Source organism: Brachycentrus maculatus, unplaced genomic scaffold (genome assembly GCF_059751285.1).
Source record: "Brachycentrus maculatus isolate JH-2025_06_01 unplaced genomic scaffold, ASM5975128v1 h1tg000062l, whole genome shotgun sequence".
Classification (NCBI taxonomy): Eukaryota; Metazoa; Arthropoda; class Insecta; order Trichoptera; family Brachycentridae; genus Brachycentrus; species Brachycentrus maculatus.
The window spans coordinates 242,851-261,312 of record NW_028280816.1 but is presented as its reverse complement, the minus strand read 5'-3'; the positions used below and the strand labels follow the sequence as shown (position 1 = coordinate 261,312).

The 18,462-nt window shown below is 31.4% G+C and overlaps 1 long non-coding RNA gene across 1 annotated transcript in view; it reads left to right on the top strand.

Annotated features, from left to right (window-relative positions):
* Window positions 1-18,462, top strand: part of LOC148311500 (uncharacterized) — a 169,402-nt gene that overhangs the window by 1,144 nt on the left and 149,796 nt on the right. The window lies entirely within an intron of this gene.

Here is an 18,462-nt window from a genome sequence, read left to right as displayed (position 1 = left end):
CCATCTTAATCAATATTACAACAGACTTTCTAATAATAGCAAGACGAGACGTAAAATATGAATTTGAGACAAAATTTAAACACAATCAACCCAAAATTAAGCCTTCTCATTTGGCTTGAAAGCCTTTTAAATGTTAATAAATCACTACGCTCTCCAAACTGTCAAAGACGCGGAGATTATAAAAGTAGCTGCCATCACCCTTAAAATACTTAAAAGCGGAAAATTAAAAAGATACATAATCAATAGTGACTAATTATATTAAAGTATTTCGCTAATCGATTCTACAAATTGGAAAACGATAGTCGGTCTTCTAAGGAGTTTTAGGAACTCCATTTCCAATGGAAATATAGAATAATGTAAATGGACCCTCCGAGTCAAAGGGATCATTACACGAAAATTGACCCAAAGTTTTACTTTAAGTCTTCATATCTGGTTAGATTATACGTAAAAAAAAAACAATATAAAATTGTTATAGCTGTCACTAATTCGTGATTGTTTAATTTTTTTAGTTTAATGCCTAAAAACAGTTTTTTTTATAATATTAGTTCGTATTTGAATGCTAAGACAAAAGAAACCGATACAGTTTTTTGTTTGTTGTTGATTCTTTCCAGTAATTTCCCCTATCACTCTTATTTGATCTCAATGGGGCAAAAAGCAACGCATCTCATCTATGTAGTATTATCTTGATCGTTAAACTTTTAAATACGGTATCTGAAAAATAAAAATAAATGTAATGTATATGGACTTGTAAGGAAGGGTAGGAAGATTATAAAACATTATCAAAATTATACTAAAAACAGAGGGAATGGAAGAAACAAAAATAGAGAAAGAATACTTCTGAGTAGAAATTGGAAATTTATGGTACCCTTTTTATGCATTAAATTCAGTTGGATACTCGGATAGAATTTAAACTAGGTATAAAAGCTGTTTCATATTAAAAACATCAAATATCATTAATGCAATTTAAAAAAATAAAGTAAATACATTAGAGATTATTAATAATAACACGCTCTTTTTATCGCACATTGTTTAATACCACTTCAAAACTATACTTCGTGTCAACCAGTTTCGGAATAACTATTCCAACTTAGACTTAAAGTCTTTAGTTGACCTAATGAGGGAATGGTGATTCTGAAATCAATCGACGCCAACGTACAGCTCCGAAGTAGTATTACACAAAGTGAACAATGAATGATAAGGAGATTGTTATATACCATACCACGAAGTTAACAATGCTTTTCATCTGTAAAATTATTAACAATGTTCACATGAAAGCTATTTGAAAACAATTGTGTATATGTCCGTCTCCATAGTGTAATGGTCAGCACGTTTGGCTGCCATTCTGGAGGTCCCGGGTTCGATCCCAGGGGGGGTCAAATAATATAAGCGATTTTTTTACTCTTATATTTGTTCAATATTACCCTGGATTGGTACCTGAAACGGAGGACTGATCACCTTTCCTACATGTGTAAACGATCAAGATAACATTGCATTTATATGATGCAGTGCCCTATGCACCATTGGGGTGTGGATAATGTTTAAAAAAAAATTATATTCATGGATGATATTATTGTTTAATTAAAAAAAAAATAAGCTTGTCTATAATTACATTAGTTTGTATAGTTTGCGACACATGCGTAGTGCCCGTAGGTAAAGCCGTTCAGAGGTACAACACTTGCCTCTACTTTAGCCAGTATAAATATTATTCTTAGGACTTTTTGCTTAGTTCTACTAAATACACAAGTCTTGTATTTTCTCTCAATTTTCTCAATTCAGTTTCAGGAGAAGATGGGAGTGAGTAAGTGTTACAATAAATTGTCGCTAATGTCTATTGAGCCGGGACTTAGCCCCTTTTGGCCTCTATCGAACGCCAACTAAAAATTTTCCCCCTCGATGGAATAAAAATGCGGAAAAACATTTTTAAATTGACGTCAGCTTAGTTGAACTCTGCTGAGGTTTATTGATTTTCAGAAATATTTCTCGGCAATCGAGTAGAGGTAAAATGAAAGTTTTTTTTCCAATGAATTTAGGAATTTGTTGAACTACGGCTTTGTGGAGTATTTTTATTAATTTCCTAAACTGTTTTTATAGAAAATCTCTCAATACAGATCAGGGATTGAAATTAGTCAAATTAAAAAACATCATCTATTTGAGTTTAATTATGTCCGAATACCAACATGGTGATATTATTTGCCTGTTTATATACTTATGTATGTTTTTCAATATTATCCTGTTTATATATAAAATTATGTTTTTTAAAAATTATATGCTAAATATACATAATTATTGCTGAAAATAAATTTTTATGTTTTTTTTTGTTTATTTCACTTATATTTTTAAAGCGAGATTTAAAAAAAATGTGTAACAAAGTTGTGATTGTAAAAAAATGTGAGGCAATCATTTAAATCAACCTATGCAAATGTATAACCCAGTAAAAAGACGACCAAAGACTTCTTTATTCTGTGAGGTATTCAAATATATAAAAAGGTTTCACATAAGAATTAGTGTCTAAGTATTCGTATTAAATATTGATTACGCGTATAATTTTTGCTTCCAGTTGTAACACTTGAGGTTAAATAAAACATTGAGGATAGAAAATACTTAAAATACAAAGTAATGAAACGCAATCACTTTTTAATTTATTACTTTATTCAGAATTTGATAGAATATTTTATTATAACCCTTATCTGCACCTAATGGTGCATAGGGCACTGCATCAAATTGACGCAGTGTTATCTTGATCATTACTTACATGAAAGCAAGTTGATCACTCTTGTGCTTCAGGAACCAGTCCAGGGAAATATTAAATAAATATCACAGTGTTAAATCACTAATATTTATTTTCACCCCTCCCCCCCTGGGAATCGAACCCGGGACCTCCAGCACGGTAGCTAAACACGCTGACCATTACACTATGGAGGCGGACCTATGATAGATCTGATAGAATATAATGTATTAAAATATATTAGAATAAGTATTCGATTTTTCGCGTTTAAAATAATTAGATATTTATTTGAATACATACGGCAGATAACGCGTATTACCACAGTAAATTTATAAAAGTAAAAATAAGATAGTGATTATTTTTTGCATACAACAAATATAAGCATGTTTTAGTGGCAAACATCTTTTATAGAAAATGTAAAAGAAGAGAAAAAAATGTATATGTAACTAATAGAATTATGATTGAATTCCATATCTTAAATAAAATAACCATATACTCGTATCATTATATAATATCTTCAAAATTAAAACGCTTTTCTTTTTTATATTTTTCTGTTTACCTCCTCCAACCACATACGAGAGCGTTGTTAATGATGTCATGAAAAATGTAACTTTTAAATGTTGATACGAAACGGAGATGAAACCATTCTGAAAAATTCAGAGATCATTAAAAAGTTCAAGGCTGTGTTCATAATAGCTGAGCGCAGTACCAACGAACATACACGCCGGGGGCTGGAAAATATAAGCCTCTTAGCCTGTGAACCCTCTTCACGTCAACGGAACAATGAACTGATATCCTTCGGTATCATTTAACAAGCCTTTCGAAAAAAGTTCTACCTAAAACTAACTAACTAACTAACCATCAAGCCGCTTCTCTGCAGGGGTAGGCAGAGAGAATAGAACGCCCCACCACTCTGTCTTTGCAAACATTCTTCGCCTCTTCCACGTTCATGCATCTCCTTATACTTACTCGCCGATTGTTACGACTCCTAACCTGACCACTTTCAAGTATTTGGCATACCTGATCGTGCCATGTTTTTCTTGGTCTTCCTCTGCTCTTTTTTCCACTTACATTTGCCTCATAATTTTTTTTACCGTTCTTTCCTCACTCATACGTTCTGCATATCCAAACCATCTCAACACACCTTTCTTAATTTTATCGATAATGCTTATCTCAGCTTTGCATTCCTTCCTTATTTCAATATTCGCACATCTATCGTACATCGTTTTGTCGCACATTTTTCTGAAAGATCGCAAAAGTTCTACCTAAATTCTGAATATTGAAATGTTGAGTATCTATGTATATACAAAGTACTTTATCAAGTTATATATTTTTTCATTTATTAAAGGTTGACTTAGTAAATACCACTATGTCTTAAAATCCATTATGATACGTGTTAAAATGCGGACGCATCGAAACACGTGTTACAATAAATTTAAATAAATAATGGTATTTACAAATTGAAAGTTAATAAAAATTGGATTTTACTACAAAATAACCGCCGAATCAACTGAATGAAATATATATTTATTTGATTTATACGAGTATATACTCACGCAAAAACAGTTTGTTGATTTCGTATACTAAGGAAGTATGTTTTCTAAGGATGAAAAGATTGATAATGACATGGAAAGAAGAGTAAACGGTACACTGAATTCAGTTTTAGCAAATAAAACCCTATCAGCGTAAGCTGAACTGGAAAGCTAAAGAGCTAAGACAGTACACAATGAACTCCTGGTTCCAACCCTTATGAATGGAAGTGAAGCGTGGAGTTGAGCAAAAGACGTGACGTTTATCTATTTTAATTTTAATTTTACTTAGTTAATACCACTATTTAAAAAAAAGTAATATTTAACAAGTAAAATGTTAACTTGTGCCTTAATCTCTTGATTCTACTCATTGGACATTGGTATTATTACTTTTGTTTTTATGGTGGGATACAGTGTAACAATTCAAAAATGAACTATTTATTTTTCATCAGAACACTAGGCACGTGTCGCTATTGTAAGGACTTTTCCTTCACTGTCATACGTTTCTCCTAAATCAACATCATAAGGATATTCGTTCATGACAAAAGAGAGCTTAGTATTTCAGCAATATTCTATACGTACGCACACTAAAACTGCAACCAAGATAATTATGAAAGTTCTTCATTATTTCGAGAAAAAATACGAAGCGATGTTTGATCATTCATAAATTGTAGTAAAGATAGCTTACTTATTGGATAATTTTTTGACTTCTCAATACAGATGAAGAAGAAAACGGATGTCTAGGTATTTATGGAGCTTACGACCTGTCATTGTATGATTTGAGTGATCATTTTATACACGTGTAAAATTTCACCATAAACTTTAGAGTTTTATTGAAAGTTATTGTGGTTTGATTGGAAGGATTTTACAACAACACAAAAATGAAGCTTTAACAATCGTATGAATTTTTTTAGGTTAATTAATCAATTAAAAAATTTACTTAACTTCGCGAATTTCATAATATTTAAAGACTTTTCTCAAAAAAAAAATATTCCCTGATTTCAGCGTTAATTCTTTGATACTCTCCTTATCATTCATCGTCAACTTAGTGTAATGTAATACCACATTAAAAATGATGAATGATATAAGGAGTGTTATATACCATACCGCAAAGTTAAGAATGCTTTTGATATACAAAAAAAGTTTTGTATTTTTATTTTAAAACATAGTTTTTTTGTTGATTAAAATCAAGAAATATGCGGAAAGAGAAATATCCTCATAGCGCTAACAATTTCCTCTCCGTGTAATTCTTCCGGTTTTATAAGAAGGTTAAGTAAATAAGTCCTGTAATTAAATGGCAACCTCGGGCAAGGGGAGCGGCTGGCAGGGGGGACAAATTTCACCCATAATATACCCTACATTAGGGGGTGGAATTCAGTGGCCGTAACTGAAAAATGGTTGCCCTTATGTACCTACGTAATAAGTACCTTTCCCACATTGCTGGGATGTATTAGGTCTGAAAAAAATGGGGAGATACGAGGTATACGTATATGTACATTTAATACATTAATTTAAAAGGCACATTCACGAAGTCAAAGTGTTACGATATATTGGAAAAAAAATATTTTTAGACAAATTTGAAGGCAAATACGAATCGATTTCACAATATGTGCTCATGAAAAATATGGATGCTAGAGATTATCTTCACCAAAACTCAAAATTTTCTTGTTAATGCCAAAATAAGGTAAATCTCTAAAGTTAAATGCTATAAGGCCATAACGCAAAAAAATAAACTCTTTATCTAAAAATGGTACCTAAATCGTCAAAATTTTCATATTCGAAAGACACCCAATATTCTAGCGATAGAAATTGACATTTCTAACGCTAGAATCATGGGCGTCTTTTTCGAATATGAGAATGTTGACGATTTATTTACCATTTTTTGAATAAAGAGTTTTTTGCGTTGTTGCCCTTTGGCATTTTACCAGCGATATGTTTGTTATTTTTAAAATGACAAATATCATCTTAAATAAGGTAAAAATTTTAATTTGAACATAATTCAAGATGGTGTGTTTTTCACAAAATGAATATTTTTCGTAAATAGTTTACTGACACTCCTTTGTTGGAGAATTTCAATTTTTTCAACTAATATTCTTATATAGACTGTAAATCAAATAAGAAGTCTCACTATTTACAAGCGAATTCCAATTGCACAAAAAAATGTATTATATCGACTTACTCGACTTACATTCGATAGTCATTACTATTTTCTATTATTACTTTTTATTAAAATATACATGAATTTGGATAATAATAAGGTTAACTTTGCAATTTCAAATATACTCATAAGCTGATCCTATAATGTTTGCCTATAGTGATCACCTAAGAGAACTTTTCAGAGACAATAACATTTTTTAATTTATGTTTTTACTTGGCAAATACGACTTTTCCTTAAAACCTATTATGACACGTATTTTGATATATTCCGTTTCATTTTCAAACACAGTAAAATGATGGGGAATGCATCGAAACACGAGTCATGATAGATTTTAAGAATTAATTGGTAATTACAAAGTAAAATTATAATTGAAAAAGAATAGATATTACCGCAAAGTGACAAATCGATTGATGAAACAATGACCTGCCAATTAATACTTTTTACATATTGTATTTGTTGAAGGAAAAACACAATAAAAAAAATAGCTTTTGAATTATTCGTGCCTTCGTGCTGTTAGTATCGAGACTACCAGTTAATGGTTAACGGAAGCTTTGTTACGTTGAACGATTAAGGCTTGACTTAATCCGTCCTAATGCACGTTTAATGATTCGTGTAAATAAATGAAGAGTAAATAAATAAATTGCCCGGGTAAAAATAACAAAAAATAATAAAAAATAAAGAAATACACAAAAAAATGTAAATGTTAGGTGCCAACACGGCATCTTTACAATTCGATGTTCCGGTAAAAAAATACAATATTTAGGACAGAATATATCAGATATATATTGTCGAGTTTCTAGGCGTCCAAACTTGTAACTATAACTCTATTGTCGCCTACTTATCGGACACAAAATAAGCCATGTTGATTCAGGACCATCTTTATTACAATTCTTTCTTTTGTCAGGAAGAGGCAGATCGGATATCCGGTCCCATCACTTCCTCGATCATTTCTCTCGTCCACCCCACGCTGATAAGATGAAATACAGGATACAGGCTCTGCAGAGAGTTTATGGAACTAGCTCTACAAGATTTGGAGGGAGATAGTAGTACCTACTATAGGCTTTTTCTTCACCAGTGTTTGGGTATTTCTTTCTAAGAAAAGGGTATGTGTAAAAAAAGAATTGGAATATTACTTGAATTTTTTAAATTGTTAAATAAAAAGTACCCAATTTAGGACGATGAAATTTTCAACGTTAATCATATTTTAAGGTTAAACGAACAAATTTAAACATTTTCCATAAATAATTTAAAAGATGAAGAATAATATGGAAGCCTAGGCATTTCAGGGGCTTAAATGCCCGGACATCCATATTCTTCTTCATCTATGTTAAGATGTCAAAAAAATATATACAATTACTCCTACATTGGGGATTATCCAGACTTGTGAACAAGTATTTTGACACACTCAAAATGTTTCAATTTAATGGAATTTACAATGGAAAACGCATCTACCTTATTTTTAATATTCATAAGGCGAATCTTATTTAATTAATGATTTGTGTTGTTATATCATAACGTGTTTTCTCCATAATAAACTCGTTTAGAAATATAAGGATTTATTAGAAATATGATGTTGATAAAATTTATGTATTAAAAAAAATTAAGCAGCAAAATCAAATTCGTCATTTAATTTTTTTTTTAATATTACAAAATCTATTAAAAAGGTTACTTGTAATACCTTTCTCGTATGGAATCACCCTACATTGGATCTTTAAAATCAGCCTCACAAAAGATGTTAACGAATGCGACAATATTCCCTTCCCGAAATATTATTTTGTCAGATAAACTTGAAAGGTTATTTTTATGTTTTAATTTATTTATTTTTACACACCGGAAAACAACTATTACATAATTTCGGGACAAGACATGAGGAAATTGTTATTTTAAACGATCAGTGAAGAACACGCTGAGTCAACGAAGGTGAAAGATATTGAAAGTAAGTGTGTTTTTAACTTGCTTTGAGAAAAGGAAGAATGTTTTCCTCAAGTGTTTAAATACAATATCTTACACATCGCTACCAATGGTCATATTAAAAAGGAATAAAAAAACAAAATATATTATGCTCTAATAAAATTTTCTTCTCACCCTTCTCACCCAATGGTGTATAGGGCACTGCATCATATTGCCGTAGTGTTATCTTGACCGTTACTTATGTGACAGCAAGGTGATCACTCTTGCACTTTGAGACTAGTCCAGGGTAACATTATATAAATAAATATATATCTTGTAAAATATACCCGCGAATTATTTGATTTAATAATCAATAAAAAGTATTATTTCAAGCAAAGCCCATTTGTAAATGTATTCAGTTACAAATGAGAACATTTTTATTCATAGCTGAAAGCGCTCAGTGGTTAGTAAAAAATACCACATTAAAAAAAATTTAATAATGCAGTTCCACAAAATAATATTTTAAGAAAAAAAACTTTTTTAAAAGAAAGTTTAAAAAAAAGTAAGTTTAAAAAAAAAAGTTTTAATTGATTCAGCTTAATAACGACGGGATATGAAACTGTAAACATTTCATTTAATTAAAAATTTTATCCATAAATTTGATAAAAAATATTCAAATAATAACGAATCCATTTTCGATACTTCTAAATATTTAGTTCATTAAACAGATAATTATATTTTTATGGCGTGTAACGGCATCGAGAGATGAAACTTTAATAGTATTACGCGTATAATATTGCAGGTATTATAGGAGGGTGAGATAGTTAGTTAATTTGATAGCAGACTTCATATTACGATTCGCTTTTCGACATTGAGCCAGTAATCCGTAACCCCGTTATTAGCGACACTCGTATAATTGGGTTTATTAGCGCAGAAACCGAGATTATTATTGCTTCGTGGAACAATTCGCATCACGGCGGGGTTTGCGAAGTAATAAATATAACGGAACGTGATTTAAAGTAAATGAAATTGTAAAGTAATCACACAGTAGCCTTCGAGCGTCGAAATAACGAGCTTTATCTCGAATTGCCGAAGACATTAAATTCTCTTCACATTACGGCATCGGTTTTGCATAAATAATTTGGAACTTTCTTAAAATTTCCACGGGGGTATAAATCAGCATTATTTGCGACGCGGGCGGAGAGATTAACTCGACTAGGGGTAGGTTTGTACCGAATCGCTCTCCGCAATAAAACATCGCAATTAAAAATACATAAATACGCATTAAAGGGATCTAGAGTCGGCGCCCTTCGCAGCGCCTTCGAGCCGCCCTACGAGCCGCCATTGGAGCTCTCCGCCCGATTTGCTGGGGTAACGAACCGACCGCGACCACTTCAACGCCGGAACGGAAACGTATTCAAATATCGCCAGATGAAGATAACCATCGAATAACTTACCTGGGCCGCCGAACGTCCGAATGGACGCATCCTTTGCATCCTGCTAACCGCTCCGAGATTCCCGAAAAAATTGAGAATCTTTCCTCTTCCTTCTTTATCTTTTCCCGCCGGGTCAGTGGCCGCCAGGCGCAATGTTTATGCGACCGGTCCGCACTCTTTTTGTTTTATTTTCCGCCAAAGCGGACGGACGCCGAGGGTCTTTTGTCATGCAAAACGTTAAACAATGTTAAAATGGATATCAGAGCATGTTTCCTTTATTTCTGTCGGCCATGTGAGCGATAATTCGTGCGCGGATTCTCATGCCGAAACAGCATAAAACAAATTGCTTAATACGAAAATGTGACAGCTGTCTTATTGTGACTGCTTGACAAACGTAAGATGAAAGATGACAGGCTGATTTGTGTGCCGCGTACTTGAGAAATTGATAGCTACTAGATTTTAGACAGAAGGAAAAAATGTTATTACCTTCATATTTCAAATTAAGCACATGTTACTTCAATAGTAATGGTCACACAATTCTTGAAAAACTCAATTGAACACGCATAGTTCCAAAAGTTGACGTAATGTCGCTTACTAATTTTACACACAATGAGGCAAAAAATATTGTTCAATTTTTTTAGCATACATGCTCACGTTTGTGCTTTCATTTGTTAATTTATTTATTAAATATGAATGTTTGCATATATATTTTTTTATGTCTCACCAAATAATTTAATTTAAATTTTCGTTTAGTTACAATTTTCTACATCTAAAAAAAAGCAGAGCAATTTTTTTAATGATGACATAATGTTAAAGATGAAGGTAAAAACACTGGATGAAGTAAGAGGAAAAATTTACAAAACTATTAAATATTTTAATTTATTAAATTTTCTAATTTTTTAGTTGTGCCTGGATGTAAATATATTGCCAGGATTAGAGATATATTGTAATAAAACATTTATTGATTAAACAGTGGTATCAATCATCCATTTCAAATTTTACTTTTTCTTGATGAATCCCACTCTTTAAAAAAATCTATTTTGAGTTTTTTCTTCTTTTTTCTCTGTATTCAAAATCACAGTCATTTTTAAAATATAATTTGATAACAATGTATTAAAACACGTGTCACAATAGATTATTTGAAAATAGTGAAGAATGGTTGAATAAACTTTGGTGTTAAATATATTTGTCGCAAGCTCGTGAAATAAATCAATTAAATAGTTTCCTAAACCGCATATATATGTTCTAAATTATCGAATTGCTTTATTTATAATGGCGTGCTTCCTAGATAGAGATGGCCATATCATCATAAACGTGTTTAATTTTATAGCCTTATTTCGCGTTCATTTTCAAAACTAACACAAAACGCCCTTGTTTATCGACAATCAATTGACTAGGAGACAGTAAAATTTATAGAGGAATAAATATGATCTAATAAAATGTTTTATTGCCGGAAGCTACTCTAGTACATAGCAGAAATTTGAACCATATAAAACTATCCGAAAAGCATGTATGTTTATTTATGAACAGAGATGTACCTTTATCCTATATTATATTTCCTATATTATATGTAGCAAACACGCACACGTACACATACACACACAAACACACATATTTATATATATATATATATATATATATATATATATATATATATATAAACATATATATATATTTATATATATATATATATAAACATATATATATATTTATATATATATATATATATATATATATATATATATAAATATATATATATATATATATATATATATATATATATATATATATATATATATATATATATATATATATATATATATATATATATATAAACATATTTCTAGAGATTTATTCATTTAAAATTAATGTTTTACTTAGTAAATACCACTATTTCTTAAAATTTATTGTGACACGCGTTTAATGCATTCTGGATCATTTTCTAACACAGTATGTGAATCAAGGTCCAAATTGTATTGTTTTATTATTTACTTAGGATAAAATTAGAATAAAAAATCTAAGGGAAATAGTAGGGATAAAATACGAACATAGAAACAAAATAAAAGCGATGTTATATTTGGTTTAGAAATTTCGTTGACAGTCGATATTTGGGTACATTTATGTAGTTATTTATTTGACTTCCTTATTTTCTTCCTTAAACTTTATTGGTACATATTTTGTGTCTTTAATATAAAGTTATTTACTTGCAAGATCAATATTTTTATTACGTAAAGCTTAACTTTCACGATTGAATAAGCAAGCAAAAGGTTTTATAACACCAAAAGTCACAAAATGGGATTGTTAAAGCATCTACGAAAGAGATTGAGGGAATATATGGAATAAGAAATCTTTACGACGAATTCAGCAATAAGGTTCCTTCATATCTGTCATTTTATGGAAGGAGCCTTTGAGATTTGATTTCTTTCAGTCAAATATTATACGTACACAACAAATCGAATGACATAAAAAGGGATTATTTATATCTCTCTCAAAGGATACAGATTCTCTGAGAAGCGGAGACCTTTGGAGCTGAGGTGTAGATTTGCTGAAGCGACGTGCGCAGCTTTCGATTAAGCACCGGGTTTAAAGAAGAAAATGTAGTTTATTATTAACCTTCGGGACATCAATAATAACCGGCCATGATTTTTGGTAGGGTGATTGGGTTTAGAACATGGTCTTAATACCGAATAAGGAAGCAATATCTTATTATGGAGACGCTCAACGTTCCCCTTAATAATTTTTTTCCTTATGTCTTAATTAAGCTTTCGTGTTTTGACATTCATATTATGTATTTATTTATCTGTTTATATCAAACACATATATTTATATCCACTCCTTTTAGTGTGTCACAAATCTGGATTTTCTCCAATTATGGGAGTTATTTTTTATATTATTTTTTGACATGTCAACATAAATGCTGAGATGTCAAAAAAAGACATATATACCTTTTTATTGATAGCTTTTTATACAAAGTTTCTTATTTATTGACTTTATGGATTTTGGAAGCAGGTTGTTAAGCTTTATGGCGTAATATTCAAAAATCCTTTATTCGAATGCGCTATATGCTTGATTTATTTCTGCGTGGTTTAGTTTTTCCTGGATATAGCGCTATAGGAATGGTAATACCGTTAAAACCACATCGATACCCCTAAAATTACTTATTTAATCATATAAAAGCCGAAGTAACGTAGGTACTTTCTGAAAAGCACAGATTCTGAATTGTATACAAAGTAATTTTCTTTATTTCGTTCATGTATTATGACCCGGATTGCATAGCTGCGGAGTAAAATTAGAGAGAAGGCCAGCGGCGCTCATTAGCAATATTGTTGTGGTTCGTAGCTCGACTAGAGCTCTTGCATGTCGTGGCGACTTTGAGGGGTGTCTCTCTAACTGTCTACCACGCCCTCTAGATATTATAATGGCCTCTCATTTCGGACTTTTCATCAATCAAACCCGGAACTAGCCCTACGCAACGTGCCTTGGGGGGTAATTTATCAAATAATGAACGGAGCATAATGTAATTGGGGAAAACTAAACAATTAGCAGGTTGTGCTGTGTAAATGTATTATATTTTACACGTAATTATGTTAAAGTGTATATTATAATGACACGCCTCGCATCGTTAGGTAAATTTAACGTGAAAAAGATTTACGGAAAGAAACTTTATACTGTTTAAAAATAAAAATATTTTCGAATATTAGTTTTGGATGATTTATAAGGCACCATTTTGTAAAAGTCTACCTCGAGGGCGCTTCGATGTGATATTTTATGAAACTTGATGATGGCTTTAAATGTTTAATTTATTTAGATTGAGAGTGATAGGGACGTTGAAAGCTGTAAAACTTTAACATACATTTAATTCGATATTTAAAAAAAATCGTAACTTAGTTAAAAAAAATAAGCTTTGCAAGAGTGGTTTGTCTTGAAGCCTAGAACTTCTGTGTCAGATCCGGTAGTGCAGTAGGAGCTTTCAATGCGTACTTTTTATAATTGTTCAAAATATACACACATAAAACATTTTATGGTTGTACTCGCAAATATACAAATCAGTACGCGACCTACTGTGCGAGGAGCTACACTTGCGTCCGCACACAATTCTTTTTAGAATATACATATATTAATTAAATATTTATTATCGCTTTACATTTCCATAAGTCTTTTATTTTCAAACCCATATATTTATTTACAAGAAAAACTCATTTTTCAATACAAAAACGGTGTTCTAAGCAAAAAATACAATTAAGTTAAATCTTATCTGCATTTAATAGAAATTATTTTATCAATACAAAAATGATGTTTTAATAAAAAAAAAAATGCAATAATGTTATATTATATGTTACCTGGGGTTAAAAAAAATTAAGTTGCAGGCTATTGATTATCTTGCCTTAAATAAATAGTTTTCGCTACTCTTAGTTTATAAAAATATAAGCTTTGCAAGCATGGTCTGTCAAGAAGCCCAAAGCTTCTTTATCAAATGTTTTTAAAGTTCAAAATTTGTTTCCTCAAAAAAATTGAGTAGTATAATATTTCATACACATGAACGTTTTTACTCATCTACCTAAATTATATTTTTTTATTAGAAGAACACAGTCCGTACTAAATTCGCTCAAGAAACCGTGTGTATTGCGTACGACGTGCGATAGTAGCCGGTTGCTACTAACGCATTATGACGTAAGTTCTGATAATTAATCTCCTGAAATGACATTGTAACGTGTTGCACGTCATACTAATGGCACCCGTGCGATTATCCTTGATTGATCTTTTTAATCATGCTCGTAAAACAGAACAAAAAACGTACAAATATGCAGGCTTCTGTTTTGCATGACAATTCCATTTTAATATTCATAATTATTTTATGCCTCTGGCGTGTACAAAATGATAGGTACAGGACATTTTTACTAGATAATATTTTCATTGATAATTCTGCAAATACTTTGTAGTTACTAACTAATTCGCCATCACGCTACTTCTCAGCAGGAGTAGGGAGAGAGAATAGAACGCCACACCATCTGTCTTTGCAAACAATCTTCGCCTCTTTCACATTCACGGATCTCCTCATACGTACTCCGCGATTATTCCGTCTCCTGACTTGACCACCAAGTTTTCTTCTTCCTTTGCTTCTATAACCAACCACAATTGCATCATAATATACTTTTTAGTGTCTAGTTAAATTAAGGGTAAAGAGAAGAGAAAAACATAAGCCTTCTGAAGTTACCCATTGATTGATTTGAAATCTTGATACTACGTTGCATCCAAATGCGATCATATTTTTTTTACCTGTAATAATTAAAAACTCGTTTTAAAACAGTTTTTACAACTTTATGCACCGCAATGGCAGCACCTTCTGTTGAACGTAACAGCAATACTAAATATTGTTCATGGTAGATAGTGTGTTTTTTGGCAACTGCTAAAATATTGTATTCGCACACGCATTTTTAATTTAAACATATAAGTAAGTGTTTTCCTTCTATTATATTTATTTTCCATATAACCGGTTAGAGCCACAAAAATACGCGTCCGTGTGCAAATGGTTATGAGTATTAATAAATTTCATAGAGCATATATATAAATCTCGGACATATACTAAAATAAAAATAATCTCACTCCAAATTATTAATTTTCTATATTGATTCGGCAGCCTCTTTCGCTATGACACTCTGTTCACAGTTATTTTACCTCTAGTTTTTTTTACTATTTTACTTTATAATTAAAATGTAACTTTGTTTTAAAATCACTAAAAATATTTAATTATAACTTAATTTTAATGTCTACCGGTTTCGAAGCTAACCGTTTCTTTATTAAGACTGATTATAAAGAATATTTATAGTGATTTTAAAACAAAGTTACATTTTAATTATAAAATGGAAAATCACAAAGTTGGTGCTTCAAATATAAATTATATTTTACTTTAATTAATTTATTTATTAAAAAAAAGTAGAAGTAAATTTTTGAATAATTAAATTAATTAAAGTCTAAATAATTTTTAAAAAATCTAGAAGTAAATGTGTACAGAGTGTAGACAAATCTTCTGATTTCTGAGTATTTCTCTTATATGTAGTTAAAGGTGAAAATAAGAACAATTATTGTTTTCAAAGGAATACATAATGGCATATTCATTCAAGACGCATTTTAGGTGATAAAGTATACTTAGAAGCTAAATTTTCTATTAAATTTTTTAGTTGTTCTCGTAACGCTTGAAAAATTGGAAGTATTATCGTCAAAAGAATTTTATATAGCAATAGGAGAGTAACCATTTTTGAATGCTGCGCGCTCTACCTTGTAATTTTCTAATATAAAATTCAATGCACAAAAGAGAATAAATAATTCGCGGGATCGTGGAAAAAGGGTAGACAATGTTTTCATTGTATAAAAAAATACAAGGTTTTAAAAGTTTTACATAAATTTTTATTATATAATTTATTACGACCGATGAAATAAAATAAAAGGCTTTGTATTGATATAACACCTTTGAATATTTTGGTACATCATTGTGATTAAAAAAAATGTAACTTCGTTCCTTGAATAGGCACCCCCCTTTAAGTTCCAAGACGGACTCCTACAGAGGAAATATTTAACAGATTACAACTTATAACAGTCAAACAACCATATGTAAAAACTATACTTACATATTAATTTTAGAATAACTCTCACATTACAAGAGAAAATACCTAACAGCAGAGCCCACAAATCACAATTTATATACAATGCTTTATGATAGCGAACGTACAAGATCCAAAACACATAAATATTTCAAACAAAATCTAACGCACCTCTTTTGGTCAAAATGATTTTGCAGCTTTTTGAGTGTGTCCAAATACTTGTTCACAAATCTAGATTATCTCCAATTATGAAATCTGAATTACTCTACTGATTCAAGCACTATGTTTCGAAATTGAACCACATGTATAGAAGTTCTAAAATTTGAGTAGTACGGTTGTCAATCATGGGTAGAATTGGCGAATGTTACACGTGTGTAAAGTGATCACTTAAACCAGCCTATGACGGTCGTTAGCCCCGTAAATTCCCAGACTTTCATGTTGAGATGTCAAAAAATGTAATAATTTTGATCATAATGCAATAAAATTGTACAATCTGCTTCCATTATCTATAAAATCATTAAAAATATAAACTTAAAATAAAAGTACAATTCATAAGTTGATAATGGAGGTAGGCAGATCTGAAACAGATCGCATCATTTAGCCATGTCGTATTTGATTGCATGTCATAAACAATTTTCTTTTCATATGTGTAATTATATGAACAAGTAATATAAAATACACCCTCGGCACGGAAAACTCAATGAGGGCATATTATTCTTAATTGTAATATTAAATTATGTGTACGAAAAAATGTGAAATTTAAATATGAAAATTTTCATGACACTAATCATTTAAACGTAGGTGGATTGAAAAGCCCGAACAAGAGAAGATTAGAATAAAATAGAATAGGCCTCCATCTAACAGTTGAGAGATAGCTGAAGAAAAAGAGGAATCACTGAAACATATTAAAATCTATAAAAAAATGTAATTTGATCTAAACAAAGTAGTTAGCATGTGTTTAAAACCGTTTATATATTTTTTTTTTACATATTGTAATTTTATAAATAAAAATTTTAAAATGTGACCTCGGCACGGGAAAACTCATTGAGGGCACATTTTTGCATTTTTTTGTAATTATGTATATTTACTACTACTACTACTACCATCACGCCGGTCCTGCAGGGGTATGCAGAGGGATGGAACGCCACACTTTTGACATACACTCCTCGCTTCCTTCACATCCATACATCTAGTCACACATGCCCTCCGATTACGCAGATGCTTAATGCCACTAGATTTAAGGTTTGCCAGTTTGGCTTCCATGGACATATTTTTATTTGCAATCACTCGGTTTAAAGCACCATTAATTATGTACATATATGAAGATTTATTTTCAATTGGTTTGGGTGTTTGTGATGTATTTTTGACATTTACCTTCCCTGTCCTTACTATCTTACCTGCAGACAAGCATCTAAAATAGACGCTTTGGGGGTTATTCCTTAAAAAAAAAATACGCCTTTTAGGTGCATAGGAAACCGTATAATAATGTTGCTCGCGGAGTTGATGTCTTCTTCAAGCGCTTATCCGCACCCCAATGGTGCATAGGGCACAGCATTATATAAACGCAGTGTTATCTTGATAGTTAACACATGGAGGAAAGGTGATCAGTCCTCCGCTTCAGGTACCAGTCCTAATATTGAAAAAATCGTTTTGTTCGAACCCTTATCCGCACCCCAATGGTGCATAGGGCACTGCTCCATATAAAACGCAGTGTTATCTTGATCGTTAACACACGAAGGAAAGGTGATCAGCCCTCCGCTTCAGGTACCAGTCCAGGGTAATATTAAATAAATATTAGAGAGTGTAAAAATCACTTATATTTATTAGACCCCCCTCTGGGAATCGAACCCGGGACCTCCAGAACGATAGACGAGTGCGCTGACCATTACACTACGGAGGCGGACAAATAATGAAAAAATACTGTAGTGAAAAAATCACTTTTATTTATTTTACCACCCCTGGGAATCGACCCCGGGACCTCCAGAACGGTAGCTGAGCATGCTGACCATTAGGTTACAGTCTGTTCGAGATTTTCTTTCACATAATTTATTCATGTTACTCTAGACGGGCATCAGAGAGCCAGTTTACTAAAATGAGTACCCTACGGGAAAGAACGTATTATATT